Source organism: Lissotriton vulgaris, chromosome 12 (assembly GCF_964263255.1).
Source record: "Lissotriton vulgaris chromosome 12, aLisVul1.2, whole genome shotgun sequence".
Taxonomy (NCBI): domain Eukaryota; kingdom Metazoa; phylum Chordata; class Amphibia; order Caudata; family Salamandridae; genus Lissotriton; species Lissotriton vulgaris.
In genome coordinates this window covers 676426370-676442767 of record NC_141700.1, presented here as the reverse complement: position 1 = coordinate 676442767, position 16398 = coordinate 676426370, and the positions used below count along the sequence as shown (strand labels likewise).

Genomic DNA, 16398 nt, shown 5'->3' with positions numbered 1-16398 from the left:
ATAAAAGGGGTGACCCTGTGTCTCTCAGAACCTGGGTAAATAATGTTTAAGCAAAAAATTGGTTCTGTCGGGTAGAACAAGAATAGGATTGGGAAAGCTATTAATGCCTTCAAAAAACAGGAGAAGGCTCTCTTAACACACATAGAATGACTTCTTAGCATTTAATGAATAAGACATGGGATCAAAACATTTTGTGCAATGTTATTTATATCAGAATTACTTCATTTAATGATATATACATTGCATATGCTGACTGTCAAAACAAAAACAACAAACATCAATTTCAAGTGTGAATGGGTGACACAAGTGCATGGTGCTTAGGCAGTGAACATTATATACAGTGAAAGCAGTTCCATATATACAAGTTTTGGGGTAGGCCAGATATTGAATTCAGTCCAGAGATTCCTATCTTTACTAGTATGGAATCCTGGTGGTACTGGGCCTAGAAAAAGCGTTGACGTTTCGACCCTATGGTGCCCCAATGGGTGGTCACGAAGGTCTTCCTCAAGACAGGTGTGGTGGGGATATTGTAAAGACAGTCTGAAAACAAAAAATGAGCCGTGTGTAAGAGAGACAGGCGGTGTGCTGAACCAATCACTCCCAGAGTAAGGGGAGTCACAGTACTCACCCTGATTGAAGGCCGGATGTCTCAGCCTAGGGTAGATGGGCGCAATGGCCACTTCATTCGGATTTATTCGGATACCTTGGTACCCATAAAAGCACAAATTCATAGTAAAATACAGTCGATCTATACATGAATAAAATTCAAATGCCAAAAATACGTAATCATCCGTCATATTTGAGAATAAAATGGGGAAAAAGTTTTTTATAAAACCATTAAAAAAAATTCAATTATATCAAAAAGGGTCAAGGGGCCAAGGATCATAGAGTGGAGTGCCATAAAGTCGAGTAGAGTGGAATGAAGTCATATGGTGGAGTATTGAGTAGTGGAGTGTTGTAGAGTGGAGTGGCATAGAGTGATGTTGAGTGACGTAGAGTGGAGTATGCATGTTGGGATAATGAACTGCCATCACAAGCAACACATTTTGTATGTAAATCACAATTACATTTTCACAGGTTTACAGTTTTATTGATACAATTATACAGTGCTACAAAGATAATGCTGCCATTACAGACGGCCCATTTCAATTGGAATGACCATTATGTATAATTTTAGTGATAAAAATTAAAAAGCAAACAAAGGATAATGTGTGGAAATTACATCGCCTAGCAGTCTAGCCTGGTAATTGTTTGGAGGTAAGGGGGAGAGCATGCCACACATGCACACATATACACTCACTCGCTCACACCTATGCATTCACAAAGTGCACACACATACACACACCCATTCACAATACTCACAACAAATTCTTACATTTAGACATACACGCTCGCACCATTCAAAAAAATAAAACATACTTGTCCTGAATCTCTGGGAGGGGAAAGCTTCAGAGGTCCCAGGAGGGTGGGGATTGCTGCCTTCTCTGAGAAGGCAGAAGTCCCTCACTCATCACAGAGTGGGATGGAGTCAGTGCTGACCCCACCCCATGACGAGGTGCCACTGATTGACAGTCGGCCCTTGGCACTTCAGGGTTTAAAACTGAAGCACCCAGTTTCAAGGCAATTTGTGCTGCTCACCCTCGTCATGAGAGGGAGGACCATGAGCCACGTTTGCCAGGCTGAGGAGATAACACCCACATGGATGTGAAATCCTCAGCCTGGCAAAGTTCTGATGAGGCAGCCAGGAGTCTGTAAATTTGGTACATTACTAGCTCCTGGCAGCCTGACCAGAATAAAAAGAGTGTCCATCAGGCTGACCTTTTCTGAGCCTGACAGGCACTCTTCTTTTCTGGAGAAAGGTGAGGGGGCATGGCCGCTTAGCCCATATGGATGGACCGTGGCTGTCACCTAGTGTACTGATTTGTTTTGATCTTATTTGTGCTTTTCGAATTCTAATATATTTGCACAGTTCTTTTACAGACATTTACATTTTATTGTGGGCTAGAAAAAAGCCTTTCCTTTACAGCCCCAGTCTGTCACATCAATCCTCCCACTTTGAAATCAGAGGAAGAAAAGTAAACTCCAAAATCCCTCAGAAGACACAGCCTGACATTTGACCTCTGTCTTTAAATGCATAACAAATGTGACAAGATATGAACAAAATAAAACAGTCCTGTTTACAGAAATCGAGCACTTGTGGAAGAATACAAGATGCAAGTCAGATAGGTAGTAAACAGGCTATTCTCCAAGAGAGGAACAAAGACATGCTGGACAGCCTAAAACAAATAAAGTCAGCAAGCAGAAAGCAAGCAAATGTGAGTTACTAACCACAATGGCAATGGAAAACAAAGGGTGGATTGCATTCCTAGCTCCGCTTTCAGAATGTCCCCAAGAAGTCTTTAGCAACCAGACAGTTGTGCTGTCTGGTAGCATTTGACCTAAAAAGAAAAGATTCACAGATAAGGTTCCTCCATCTTAACTCCACCCATCTACAACTCCCTTGCTACTCAGCCTTCAGGCAGGATCTAAAGACTCCTCATCCAGATGTACAACCCACCCCTTCACTCCGCTCCTTCTGCCACCACCCAGATGACTAGCATCCTGCCTTGGCTACAATTACTCCCCTCTTGTAATCATTAATTTTTGCTGGAAAGCTGGAAATAGAGGGACTCTTGGAGGCCCATTTCAATCTGACCTTTGGGTCTTCTGTCTAGGACCATAGTCCAATGACTAATATGTAAATGTTTGCTTCACAGAAAGGTCAATTGAAACTTTTGAAGCTTAGCCAAGGTTGTTCCAGTGTGAATAACTTTCAGTTCCGATGAGTGTTGCATGTAGATATTGGCATTATTAGATGGAGTAGTGTGTCATGTTATGAGACAGCCTTGATCAATGAGTTTGTGGGAATCTTAAATAGTAGATAGGCCTGCCTCTGCTCTATAGAACCTGGCCCTCACATAACTCAAGACATAGTAAATGAAGGAACCCTTCTTTTAGGAGATTCGGAGGTGAGCATCATGAGTTTTATTTAACATATGTAGTCTACCTGTGTTTACTAAATTCTTTCATGAGGAATTGCCAAGCTTGGCACACACCACTATGTTTCATTTTTTCTCCATTGAAGATAGAATCTGGAAAAACCAAGAACTCTGCATGTTAAAGTTTGGATGCACACACAGTGATATAAAACACATAAATGAGTTCTCTTTGTAGGCCTGTCCTCACCTTTCCTAATGGGCTCACACAGGGGGGATTAAAATCTATATTTCCCATTTCTTCTTAGGAAAGGGCAAAAAAATACTTAAGTTATTCCCTTCTTAGTTTTTAAAGACTAAAGACTTCATGGTTAAATCAGATTTTTTGATAATTTATGCAGACAAGTAACTTTGAAAAAATATACCTTAGGCTACCGGAGCCAAACTATCTTAACATTAGTTCTTTCAATAAATCACACATCTAGAGTTGAAATACAATCCCTGGTTGGGAGACTTAACAACCCTGGCTCAAAAGATGATGTCTTGCATATGGACTCAGGAAAGGCCAATGGGTGTTAACTGCTAACAATTTAGCAAAGGTTATCTATCTGGGTTTGGTCAGGAACAGTTGGCAGAAGAAAGAGAAGATTTAGCATTACCATGGAGAAGCAAGGGAGGGCTTATTTTACGAAACCCTAGGATCATCGTAGACAGTTAGAGTCCAGCCACAGTAGGACAGAAAATCAGTTTTGACCCTGTCAGATAGGAGAGTGGCTAAGAAGCTGAAGACAGGTCTGCCTAGTGGTAGCTATGCACCACCATCTTGAAATATAGGCTCCTATGTAATTTAGCAGTAAGGCAAAGTGGGCAGAGAAGGTGGGGAACTTCAAGACAATTATTAGGATTTTGAGCTGTAGAATTTCTCAGATCATTGGCTAGTGCAGAGGATACATCTGGCACATCTACCACAACCTTTTCCAAGACTTTCTGGACTTGGGAAGATCCCATCTGAGGAAGAAGGCTCAGATGGAGGAAATATCCTGATTTCTGACTCCTGTTCCCTGCTGGAAGAAGGACTAGTACAAGTTCATAAGGACCTATGAATCCTGCTGGCACCCAGGAACTGTTACTGCTCTTCAAGGGTCAAATGGTTGAACTCATGTTTACACGCTTCAGGGACACAACAAGCAAGAGTATTGATCCCAAAAGGGTCCAGCTAACTAAAGAGGTCTAGACCCTTCAGGAAACTTGGCTGAAGAGAAATCTGATGTCCAAATACCTGCCTTTAGGATCTAGGGGCTACAGGACTGGCCAGAATAAGCCTCACCCTGCAGTTGGAGAGTAAGTCTGAAAGTAAAACCTTTGACCAGGACAAATCCCTTGATGTAGCCGACCTCTGCTGCATCGCGTTTGGCCTGATATTGAACTTAGGTCTGGGACCACTACAAACTGTTGTTGTACCATAGTGCTTGACTTTTCCTATGCACCTTTTGCTTTAAAACTCTAAAGATTTATATTACTGGGTCATCTTAACCTATTGTAATGATGTTGGTGTCTCTTTGCTAAATTATGTTTTCCTCTATTTTTCCAAATTGGTTTGTGTATTTTATTGTGTTGTGTTCTTTACCTTACACTTGTTGGTACTGCTTGACTTCAGCAAGCACTGCTTTGGGGATTTACTGCTGATTGTGCCTTAGCTACCAGGGGATGAGCAGAGATTGTTTCAGTACTGTGTTTTGACCTTCCCAGAGTGACATTATTTAGTTGGCATGAGTGCCCACTCCCAAATTATTAATCCCATTGTTGACAACAACTTCTCAAAGAAAGTGTTTAAAAAGTCATAGTTATTACAGTCGGTTCAAATAATCTGTGTAAGTAACCTGGCCATTTTATCTAGCAATTTTGAAGCACTATTTGACGGACTGCTGTGGTGCAAAATGGTTGAAGATGTGGAAATAACTTATTTATACCCTTGCCAAGCAGATGGACTTTTGTGAATACTTTTGCGCATTGCTTGAAGTTAAATGAGATCACCCTCAAAACACTTGGGCAGCAGAAAAGATCTTTGCATTTCTGACCCATGTTGACCAGGGCATAGGAGCAGACCGTGGATGCACACAGATATACTTCAGACCATTCAGAACACCTGCTATAGTGCCTGGCTGAGAGTATCAGAATGTATGTTACATGTGCAATGTACGGATCCTTTTTCGAAATGGGGCAATGCCAATCAATGTTGCACAAGAACATTTCCCTGTTTTTAGCCTGGGCATGCTGTAATTTAGGGACTTCTCTCACTACCAAACCCCCCCCCCCCAAAAAAAAATGGGAAGCACCAGGGAAGCGTATGTGTCTGATTCCATAAGGGTCTACACACTTGTGGCGGAGGCCCGGCAGCCATGGGGGACTCTCCTGGTGTCCCTCATGACTCCAGGGCCTCTGCCATGAGTGCAGAGTCTTTTTGTTTATCAGGCCCTCAATTGTTGGAATTTTGGGAGAAAAAGAACTCAGTGTGACTCGCATGTCACTGAAACCAAGCTATACCTGGCTGATGTGCTCTAACTAGGGTGACACTGGTCCTGGGTTGCTTGTGTTTCATTTCAGGGAAGACCTGGCCTAGCAGTTCAGGCTGGACTGTTCCCAGTAGATCAGGGTCAAGATTTATTTGCAAATGGCTGGGTCCTAACTGAGGTGGCATGGTGAGCAAAATAGCGATAGACTGGGATGCAGCCCTGAGCGATTTTAGTGGCTGAGATTAATTCAAGCAATCCATCCATAACTGTTTTGTATACATTAGTGTGTCGCCCTAAGTGGGATGGTTCTGACCAGACAAGGGTCCTATGTGCTATGTTATGTAAATTTGTAGAGCGCGGCTAATCACCTGTGAGGGTATCAAGGCGCTGAGTAGGACAGGTCTGAGGGGGAGGGGGGAGAGGAGATCATGCCTGTTTCATCTGGAAAAGCCATGTTTTTTGGTTCATTTAGAAGTCCATGAAGGATTGGGGTTCTGAGGTATTTTGGATGGTCCCTCCAGGTCTTAGCTGCAAAGTATGAGAAGGAGCATCCTCTGCTTCTGGACTTCTTGATGCAAGGGAGGTGTGCTCTTGTCTAAGACGCGGATGAAAGGTGTCTGGTGGGTTGGTAGAAATTGAGTCGGTGGTTGAGGTAAGCTGGACTGGTGTTGTGGAGAGCTTTGTAGGTGTGGTTGAGTAACTTGAACTTACGTCTTTCATGGACTGGGAGCCGGTAGAGATTGTTGAGGTGTGGAGAGATGTGGTTATTTTGTGGGATGTTCAGGATGAGTCTGGCAGCGGCGTTCTGAGTTGTTTGGCATTGGCTTAGAACATGGGCTGGCATTTGGGTGTAGAGGGCATTCCCGTAATCAAGTCTACTTGTGCTAAGAGCCTGGGTGGCCATTCATCTGGTGTTCATTGGTATCCATTTGAAAATCTTGCGTAGCGTTTGCAGGTTGTGGAAGCATGATGAGGAGATGGCGCTAATCTATCTCATCATGGAGAGATTGGTGTCCAGGAATGATCCTGAGGTTCTTGGCATGGTCCACAGGGATCGGTGGGGGCAAGGTTCAGAGGGCCACCAAGAGGCGTCCCTGGGGGAATGGTTGTTGTCGAAGATTAGGACTTTGCTTTTGTCTGTATTAAGCTGGAGGCAGTTGTTTTTCATCCAAGCAGCAACATTTAAAATGCAGTTGGCAAAGTTTGGTTTGGAGGTGCTGATTGAGTCAGTAAGGGAGAGGATCAGCTGTGCGTCATTGGCATAGGATACTATGTTGATGCTGTGGGCTCTGACGATGTCTGCAAGTAGCGTCATGCAGACGTTGAAGAGTGTTGTGCTGAGCGACGATCCTTGAGGAACTCTGCAAATTAGTTGCTTGGGTTCTGAGATGTAGGGGAATGTCTAACTCATTGAGTTCTGTGTGTGAGGAAGGAGGATATCCACTTGAGGGCCAGTCCACAGATACCCAAGTACTGAAGCTTTCTTATGAGTGAATTGTAGGAAACTGTACCAAAAGCTATTGAGAGATCGCGGAGGATGAGTGTGGCCATTTCTCCTCTGTTGAGGATGCTTCAGATGTCATCCGTGGCCACAATGAGGTTTGTCTACGTGTTCTGGTTGGTGTGAAATCCTAATTGTAGCTGACTAGGAGTTGATGGAGTTCTAGGTGGTATGCAAGTTGGGTATGGATGGCTTTCATAATGTCTTTAGCTGGAAAAGGCTGGATCGATATGGGTCTGTAGGTGCTGAGGCAGTTTGGATCCCCTGTTGGTTTCTACATTAGAACAATGTAACAACACAAACGCCAGTGCTGAGAGCTTCTATTGACAACTGAAAAACTTAAATAAGTAGCTGTTTTGAGTAAAGCGAAAACAACTTGCTTAAGAAATTGCAACATGCAAATTTTAATATTTCTTTTTAGTTTCTTCACCTTTTATAACACTATTTTTTCGTGCATGGAAATACAAACAATTTTACTGTACACAATATATACAACAATTATAGAAATTATAAAAAATAGCATTTACACACTTCAGGCATTCTTGGCCATTCAGTCATCCAAAAATCATTCACACAAACGAACAACATGGGTAAACAAACAGTAATAGGTCTCAGTATCAGTTGGACTGTTATTGTGAACTCAAGGTGAAAATCCTTTTGCGTTTTTCAGTTTTTAAAGTCTTTGCAGAACGCAGATCAAAAGAGTGTCCAGGACGATTCACCTTCACCTTCACTCGCTGTGCCAGCACAGCGATGAAGGTGAATCGTCCTGCACGCTCGTGTGAAGTGCCGAAATTCTCCCTAACCGCGGTGGGACCAGATTCAGCCCTGCCCCCTAGCAACAAGAATACACAGGGAATCCATGGCGAGCCAGACGCCATTGTTTTAGCGGCCCCCGCGCGCACTGCCATTGGAAATACTACCTTCTTGTATTTGGATTACTGGTCAAGCGACTAAGCATCTATTTTGGTCCTGAGGAGAACCCCGTCACTTATAGGGGTTCGAAACGCGTCGACCAGCTTGGTCTCGTATCTTGTTTAAACTTATGGTTCTACAAACGGTTGCCAAATCATTAGTAAGAGATGTGGACACTCTTTTGATCTGCGTTCTGCAAAGACTTTAAAAACTGAAAAACGCAAAAGGATTTTCTCCTTGAGTTCACAATAACAGTCCAACTGATACTGAGACCTATTACTGTTTGTTTACCCATGTTGTTCGTTTGTGTGAATGATTTTTGGATGACTGAATGGCCAAGAATGCCTGAAGTGTGTAAATGCTATTTTTTATAATTTCTATAATTGTTGTATATATTGTGTACAGTAAAATTGTTTGTATTTCCATGCACGAAAAAATAGTGTTATAAAAGGTGAAGAAACTAAAAAGAAATATTAAAATTTGCATGTTGCAATTTCTTAAGCAAGTTGTTTTCGCTTTACTCAAAACAGCTACTTATTTAAGTTTTTCAGTTGTCAATAGAAGCTCTCAGCACTGGCGTTTGTGTTGTTACATTGTTCTAGTTTGACTCAGCCTTGCTGAGTTGGGAGTCAAGGCCCGTGTGTGGTTTCTACATTAGGGCATTGATTTTGCATTTTTACAGCAAAACGAGATGGTAGAAGTGGTTATGGAGGTGTTGATGATACCAGAGAGTGTGGGGGGAGATGATGGTCCTTCCAAGGTTGTATATGGGGTGTGGGCATGGGTCTGAAGGGGCTTTTGAGTGGACAGTATTATCAGGGGGCTAGTGTCTTTCCTTGAGAGGGGCTCCCAGTTCCTTAGCTGCAGTTTGGCAATGAAGTAGGTGTCCGGCTGGTTGTGGGAGTTCATATTGATATTCTTTGGGTTGAATGTGTTAAAGATCTTGGCAATCTTCTCTTTGAAGAAGTTTGTGAGGTTGTTGCAGAGTGTTAAGGATTGGGATAATGTCATTGGCAGCTGTCAGATTGGAAAACTCCTTGACGATGGTGAAGAGTTCTTTGCCATTGTTGAATTTCGAGTCTGAGAGTTAGGGCCTTTTTCTTTGCATCTCACAGTTGATGGTGGTAGAAGTTTAGGATAGCTTTGTTTGGGGACCTTGCAGTGGTAATTGGGTTTAGTCTCCAATTTCTATTGCAGTGGCTTGGACTCCCTGAGGTTGTTTGTGTATCAGCTGGGTCATCTGCTGCTATTGTAGATCTTGTTTCTGGTGGGAGTGGTGCAGTCGGCAAGCCATTTATTAAAGAGCTTGGTGTCGACATTGAGAATCCTGGTGTGGTTGGGTGGGCGTTCGTGTAGGGCCTTGGTTTCATTTTCTTGTGATATTTTGCCCCAGTGTCTTGATGGTGCTTTGGGTTTTTCCAGTGGGGTGGTTTGGTGGGTGGGTATCTTAAAATGGATGATGTAGTTGTCGGACAATGTGAGCGGGGTCATATGGGTGGTGGTGATCCTGTTGTTGGAGGATAAAATAGGGTCAAGGGTGTGGCCTGATGTGTGTGATGATCCTTGAACGAGCCTGGAGAGTCCAAGGTTGCTGATACTGTCAAGGAAGTCCATGGAGTTAGGGTCTGTTGTTCTTCCAGCTGGAAATTGAGGTCCCAGAGGAGGATGTAGTTGGTTGATCTGTTGGATAGGGGAGCATCGAATTCTGCGATGCAGTTGCAGAATTCTGCTCAGGGGCCTGATGGATGATAGGCGAGGGTTCCCATAAGGGTGGCATGGTAGTCCGTTCATGTTTTGAAGTGCAGGTCTTCCATGACGTTGGTGTTTGAGTCTGTGGAGGTGGTGCAGTCGTTCGTGTTTTCGTACATGATCATGAGTCCTCCACCTGGTTTGTGGGTTCAGTCCAGGTGTATGATTTTATAGGCCGGTGGGATTGCTGCAGGGATGTCTGGGTTGAGCCATGTTTCAGTGAGGAACAGAAGATTGAGTGTGTTTCTGTTCAGGAGGTCCCAGATTTCAGTGGAGTGTTTCCTGAGGGATCGTACGTTGAGGAGCAGTTGTTGTGGGGAGGTGGTGGCATGTGTTGGTTGTTTGGAGATGTTGGTGTCGGCATCTGAGGTGAAGACGCAGGTGAAATCGCATTGGGTGTAGGAGAAAGGTCCTGCCATGGTGCTGAGAAATGCGTGGACCTTCCAACAGACCTGCCTCTGCCTTCTTGGATTTTGTGAGGACACTTTGTGCAACTTTCTCCACGCCTCGCGGAACCCGCTGCGCGGGTCCCGCTTCGCAGAGGGGCGCTTATCTTCCTGGGGTGAAGCTGCTGCTGGGGTACATCAGGGGCCGAGGGCTGCGAGCAAGAGGGCTGGGACTCCATTTCCCAGGAGCCCCAGCAACCCGCCCCCGCTCCACCTGGGCTGCTCTCCCTCCCCGCCCCGCCCCCAACGACCAGGTGAATTAAATACCGGCTTGCCCTGCAGTTCCTGGGACCTTCCAACAGACCTGCCTCTGCCTTCTTGGATTTTGTGAGGACACTTTGTGCAACTTTCTCCACGCCTCGCGGAACCCGCTGCGCGGGTCCCGCTTCGCAGAGGGGCGCTTATCTTCCTGGGGTGAAGCTGCTGCTGGGGTACATCAGGGGCCGAGGGCTGCGAGCAAGAGGGCTGGGACTCCATTTCCCAGGAGCCCCAGCAACCCGCCCCCGCTCCACCTGGGCTGCTCTCCCTCCCCGCCCCGCCCCCAACGACCAGGTGAATTAAATACCGGCTTGCCCTGCAGTTCCTGGGACCTTCCAACAGACCTGCCTCTGCCTTCTTGGATTTTGTGAGGACACTTTGTGCAACTTTCTCCACGCCTCGCGGAACCCGCTGCGCGGGTCCCGCTTCGCAGAGGGGCGCTTATCTTCCTGGGGTGAAGCTGCTGCTGGGGTACATCAGGGGCCGAGGGCTGCGAGCAAGAGGGCTGGGACTCCATTTCCCAGGAGCCCCAGCAACCCGCCCCCGCTCCACCTGGGCTGCTCTCCCTCCCCGCCCCGCCCCCAACGACCAGGTGAATTAAATACCGGCTTGCCCTGCAGTTCCTGGGACCTTCCAACAGACCTGCCTCTGCCTTCTTGGATTTTGTGAGGACACTTTGTGCAACTTTCTCCACGCCTCGCGGAACCCGCTGCGCGGGTCCCGCTTCGCAGAGGGGCGCTTATCTTCCTGGGGTGAAGCTGCTGCTGGGGTACATCAGGGGCCGAGGGCTGCGAGCAAGAGGGCTGGGACTCCATTTCCCAGGAGCCCCAGCAACCCGCCCCCGCTCCACCTGGGCTGCTCTCCCTCCCCGCCCCGCCCCCAACGACCAGGTGAATTAAATACCGGCTTGCCCTGCAGTTCCTGGGACCTTCCAACAGACCTGCCTCTGCCTTCTTGGATTTTGTGAGGACACTTTGTGCAACTTTCTCCACGCCTCGCGGAACCCGCTGCGCGGGTCCCGCTTCGCAGAGGGGCGCTTATCTTCCTGGGGTGAAGCTGCTGCTGGGGTACATCAGGGGCCGAGGGCTGCGAGCAAGAGGGCTGGGACTCCATTTCCCAGGAGCCCCAGCAACCCGCCCCCGCTCCACCTGGGCTGCTCTCCCTCCCCGCCCCGCCCCCAACGACCAGCCCACCTCCACCACAGCCATAAACTAACACGTGAGTACCGCTGCGCGGGAGCGCGCGGGAGCGTCCCGGGAGAAGCCCGGGACAAGGGCGGGACCGTCTGCGGCCGTCAGGGGCCGGAGGAGGCCGGGCTGGGCCTGACCTCTTTCGTTTGCAGTCCGGAGGACATTGTTCATTACATATTGGATATGGCAACAGAAGAAGAAACCCCGGGGAAAAAATCTAGATTACGTAATGGATCCCTGGAGAATTATTTTCCCAAGAGGAGCGAGGGAGAAAAAGATTCCATCCTAGCGGAGCGGAGGGCAGAGCGGCGTCGCTCTGTTGAGAATATGAAACATAGACCCCTCACTGATAGCCTACTTGAATTAAATCGGGAAGGTGATTCGATTGGCCTAAGTGAGGATAACGTAAGTCAAGATGGAGTCCCCCTATTGTTTCGTGACTTTGTAGCCACTCCTAGTTTGCCCGGGGATAATATTATAACTGTTTCACCCACCCCTAGTGGTAGTCGTGTGGCCGACAAATCCAAATCTAGGAAGCAGAAAGTTAATATTTATCCTGTAGCCCAGATCCACCGCCCGCCCCCTAGTAAAAAAAGAAGGAAACAAAGGGTGGTATCAGGTAAAGCAAAAACATCGCATACTGATTTTGGTAAAGGGACAAAAACCCCGATTATAACTGAGACCCCCACAGTAGTAGAGCAGGAACACACTCCACAGGTAGTTGTTTCACCGGGTCTTTGTCCATCTTCAGTAACTATACAAGATGAGGTTCCTGATAATAACACTAGAGTCACCCCACCTATCACTTCACCAGTACTTCCTTCTTCATTATCAGGGAATCTGGAATTTTTGTTAAGATCTCTCCTTTTACCCATTAATGAGTCAATTAAAAAGGTGGAAATTAGATTAACCATATTGGAAGCCGCCATAACTAGTATGTCTACCCATACCAAAAATAAAGGAAGTGTGGCGGTACATCCCAAACCACCTTCGACCACACCTCAAAGTAAATCTAGAATTCCTCCCGCTCCTGCTCCGGCTAAGCAAACTCGCCAGCTGCCGGGGGGAGCTGTGCCCCCAACTCATAATACACCGCAGCCTAAACAACCAAAAGCACCAGCTACTGGGTTGGGAGTGGGCCCCTCCAACCCATCTCTAAAGGCCCCGACGAGTAACAACCAGAGTGCACACGGGGATGATGGAAAAAGCAGAATGCCTCAGAAAAGGGTTCCACAAGTAGAGATTCCCCCAGAAGCTGTGCCCTACGTGGTGATCTTAACGGGGGTCCCGCAGCTAACTGAAAATAAGAAGGAGGGATTTGTTGACCTCAAAAATAAAATTATCCATTGGTTGCGGTTGCACAGGCCGATAGCACCTAACATAGATGGGGACATAGTTCATGTTAGACGGATCAATTGGCTGGGGAGTAGAATTAAAGATATTGAGGGGGACCTAGTGGTGGTCAATTTTAGAGACCCTCGGGCAGTTGATTACATCCTAAACTGGCCACCTGGGAGTGGGGAAACCTGTGTTATCCCACGGGCTTTAACATACTTTTATCCCAGGTCAAAAGTCACCAACTCTAAATATTTAAACAGACCACAATTTTATAGGCCGCCCATTATTCCGCCCTACATTAATAATCAACCTCAGTATGGTCATCAGCTGACTAGGGTGCCTGATCTACACTCCGCCTGGTCCATGGTCCCTCATGGACATAGGCAGAACCAGGGTCCCAGTATGAACCATCTGATGCCCTTTACCCCATTGGACACCTATAATCGGTTTTCTCAGCTGTCTGGGCTGGAAGACTGTGATTGAAGTTGGGGGCAAGGGGGGGGGGAAACTGATAATGAACCTCCAAGGGTGGAGGATCCTCGTCCACTCTGGGGTAGCATTGGTACTGAAGAAGTTAGTCTATCTACAGACCACATGGTGACCACCATTGACATTACTGAGGATTCTAGGCCAGCTGGGCCCGTGATGAGTACGGTTGATTGTTTAGCAACCCTAACTTCAATGGCCCAGGAGGGAGGGTGCCCCTTGACTAGGGTGGCTAATGAGAGGTTGCCAAAAGTGGGTTACACTTCCACGCCTAGAGGAAGGAGGGTAATAAACCTCCTCTCTTGGAATATTGCTGGGCTAAAGAGGAAGTTAGATATTCCAGAGTGGCACATACAAATTGAGCAGTTTGATGTCTGCCTGTTTCAGGAGACATGGAGTTTTGTTCCATTACATAAATCGGGGTATACCACCCACTGTGTGCCCGCAGTAAGTAAGGGAAAGGGCAGACCATCGGGCGGGCTCATAGTCTGGATAAAAATAGATCTGAATTGGGTGGTTACAAGACATATTGTGGAGTGTAATGATATACTCCACCTCTCGGCAAAAGGAGGGGAGGATGTTGTCAGGCTTGACCTTTTTAATGTTTATGCAAGAGGGACACAGGGTGACTCCCCCTCTTTGACCCTAACATCCCTGGATTTGGCTTTAGCCAATTGCCCCTGCTCAGCTAAAATTCTGGTGGGGGGAGATTTTAACTGTACATTTGAACCCCTTCTCGGAGACGACCCTTTAGGAATCGAAGAGGAGGATTCAAAATGGTCTATTCCAACTCTTTCCCTGTCCCCTGTTAGGAAGTGGTCGTCTAGGGCCATACAAATTAATGCATTGACAAGGGACCATAAACTAAGAGCCCTCAATGGTAGGACTATGTCTGACCAGTCAGGGGCATGGACCTTTAATAGACTTTCGGGTCCGTCCCGAATCGATTACATCCTAATGGATGTTGGATTCTGGCCGGACCTGATCGACATGGAGGTCGTCCCAAGCCAGGATAGTGACCACAATCCCCTGTGATGCAAGTTCCATTGGGGTGTTCTGAATGACAGGTGTGCGATGGCCATCCTAAAAACAACTAAAGAAGTTATCCCATTTAATAACAACCGTAGATTGAAATGGGATAAGGCTAAGCTTAATGAGGGCGATATAGGAAGCATCAAAGCAATGGTTGAGGGTCTATCTTCCACCTTAGAAATATGGGCTGGTGAAAAATGGACCGTTAGTCCCCAATACCCCTCCCTTGACTCTGCCTATAAATCCACAATAGACCAAGTTGGCAAATTTTTTATCTCGAAGGGGAAAAGTAATAGGGCTCCTGCTATACCCTCTACCCTTAGCAAAGTATGGTATAATGAACTTTGTAAAAGTAAAAGGAAAAAATTGACAGAAGCTCTACTTTCAGGGGACCCTCCACTGGTTAGAGCGGCCAGGAAGGATTACCTGAAAGTATTATCATTGGCCAAACGGGAGTGGGAGGAACAGCACTGGCAGGACCTTTCCAATGCAGTGAGTGGCAGGAACCCAAACCTCTTTTGGGAACTGGTTAATAGATCTAGGCAGAGAAAATCGCAACCATTGTCTGATCATATAACTTTCCAGCAATGGTTTACACACTTCTCATCCCTATATGGAGACTCGGAAGAAACAACTTGTCCTGGGGTGAATAGCCTGGGTGAAGGGGTCCCCGTGGATGATACCGAGCTTTTGTTTTCAACGGGAGAAGTAGTATTGGCGATTAGACACCTAACCCCAAAAAAAGCCGCTGGGCAGGATGGGATCCCTGGGGATCTATTGTTGGCGGAGCCGGAGGCCTGGGCCAAACTAATAGTGATTATAATGAACCTGATCACGAGGGGACACCAGGTTCCAGACTCCTGGAAAGGGGCTGAGGTAGTTACTGTGTACAAGAAGGGGGCTAGGGATGACCCTGCAAACTACAGACCCATCAGTCTGATAGACATAATCCAGAAAGTGGTCGGCAGGGTCATCATTTCAAGAGTAGGCGACTGGATAGAGGAGGTTAGTATCCTCTCCCATTTACAAGCGGGGTTCAGAAGGAAGGTAGGTACGATGGACCAGGTCTTTCGTCTCTTTGCCATCTACTGGAAGGCGGTTACTATCATGAAGGGCAGTTTGTATATGGCCTTCATTGATCTTAAAACCGCATTCGACCTGGTCCCTCGTACAAAACTTTGGGGAATTCTAGAAGAGATGGGTATTCCCAGTGGTCTTCTGAGCCTAATCGTAAAGCTGCACGAGGGGAACTATGCGAGGGTGAGATGGGGATCCCAGGGTCAACTTACAGATAGGATCCCTGTGCGAAGAGGAGTGCGTCAGGGTTGTGTTATGGCTCCGACTCTCTTCTCCCTATTCGTAAACGGAGTGGTTGACCATCTGATGGGGGAGGAGTCGGATGCCCCATCCCTGGCGGGGGAGAGAATCCCCACACTTCTCTTCGCTGACGACACCCTATTAATTTCTAAATCCCCGGTGGGCTTGCAAAAACTCTTGAATCGATTTAGCTCCTTCTGCACCAACCGAGGCTTAACTATCAACACATCAAAAACCAAATTGATGGCATTTGCACCCTCAAGAAGATTTAGAAATAACTTTGTGCTTAATAACGCCCCCCTTGAGCTGGTTGAGTCTTTTGACTATCTTGGTGTCCGAATTAACAGTCACATGACCTGGAAGGATCATTTGTCTAAAATGCTATTAAACCATCATAGAGTATCCGGGGTGACGCTGAAGGAGATCCGGGAGTCAACCAGCAAACCGGTCTCCCCAGCTATGACCATCTATGAGGGCCAGATCCTTCCCGCAGCACTCTATGGCTCGGAACTGTGGGGGTTTGAAGGGGTTTCTGACTTGATGAGAGCGGAAAACAACTTTTTTAGGAAAGTGGTAGCTCTCCCCACTTCTACCCCAATGATCCCTCTAAGATTAGATCTGGGCAGAAAAACAGTAAAGGATTTGGTGAGGCTTCGCCCGTTGTTATTCTGGTCCCGA

At 46.7% G+C, this 16398-nt stretch overlaps 1 long non-coding RNA gene across 1 annotated transcript in view; it reads right to left on the bottom strand.

Moving 5' to 3' along the window:
• The window catches only part of LOC147677986 (uncharacterized), a 208220-nt gene that overhangs the window by 102156 nt on the left and 89666 nt on the right, over nt 1-16398 (bottom strand). Inside the window, exon 2 of the long non-coding RNA XR_015302472.1 lies at nt 2329-2438. This is a non-coding gene — a long non-coding RNA (uncharacterized LOC147677986). The remainder of the gene's footprint in view (nt 1-2328; nt 2439-16398) is intronic.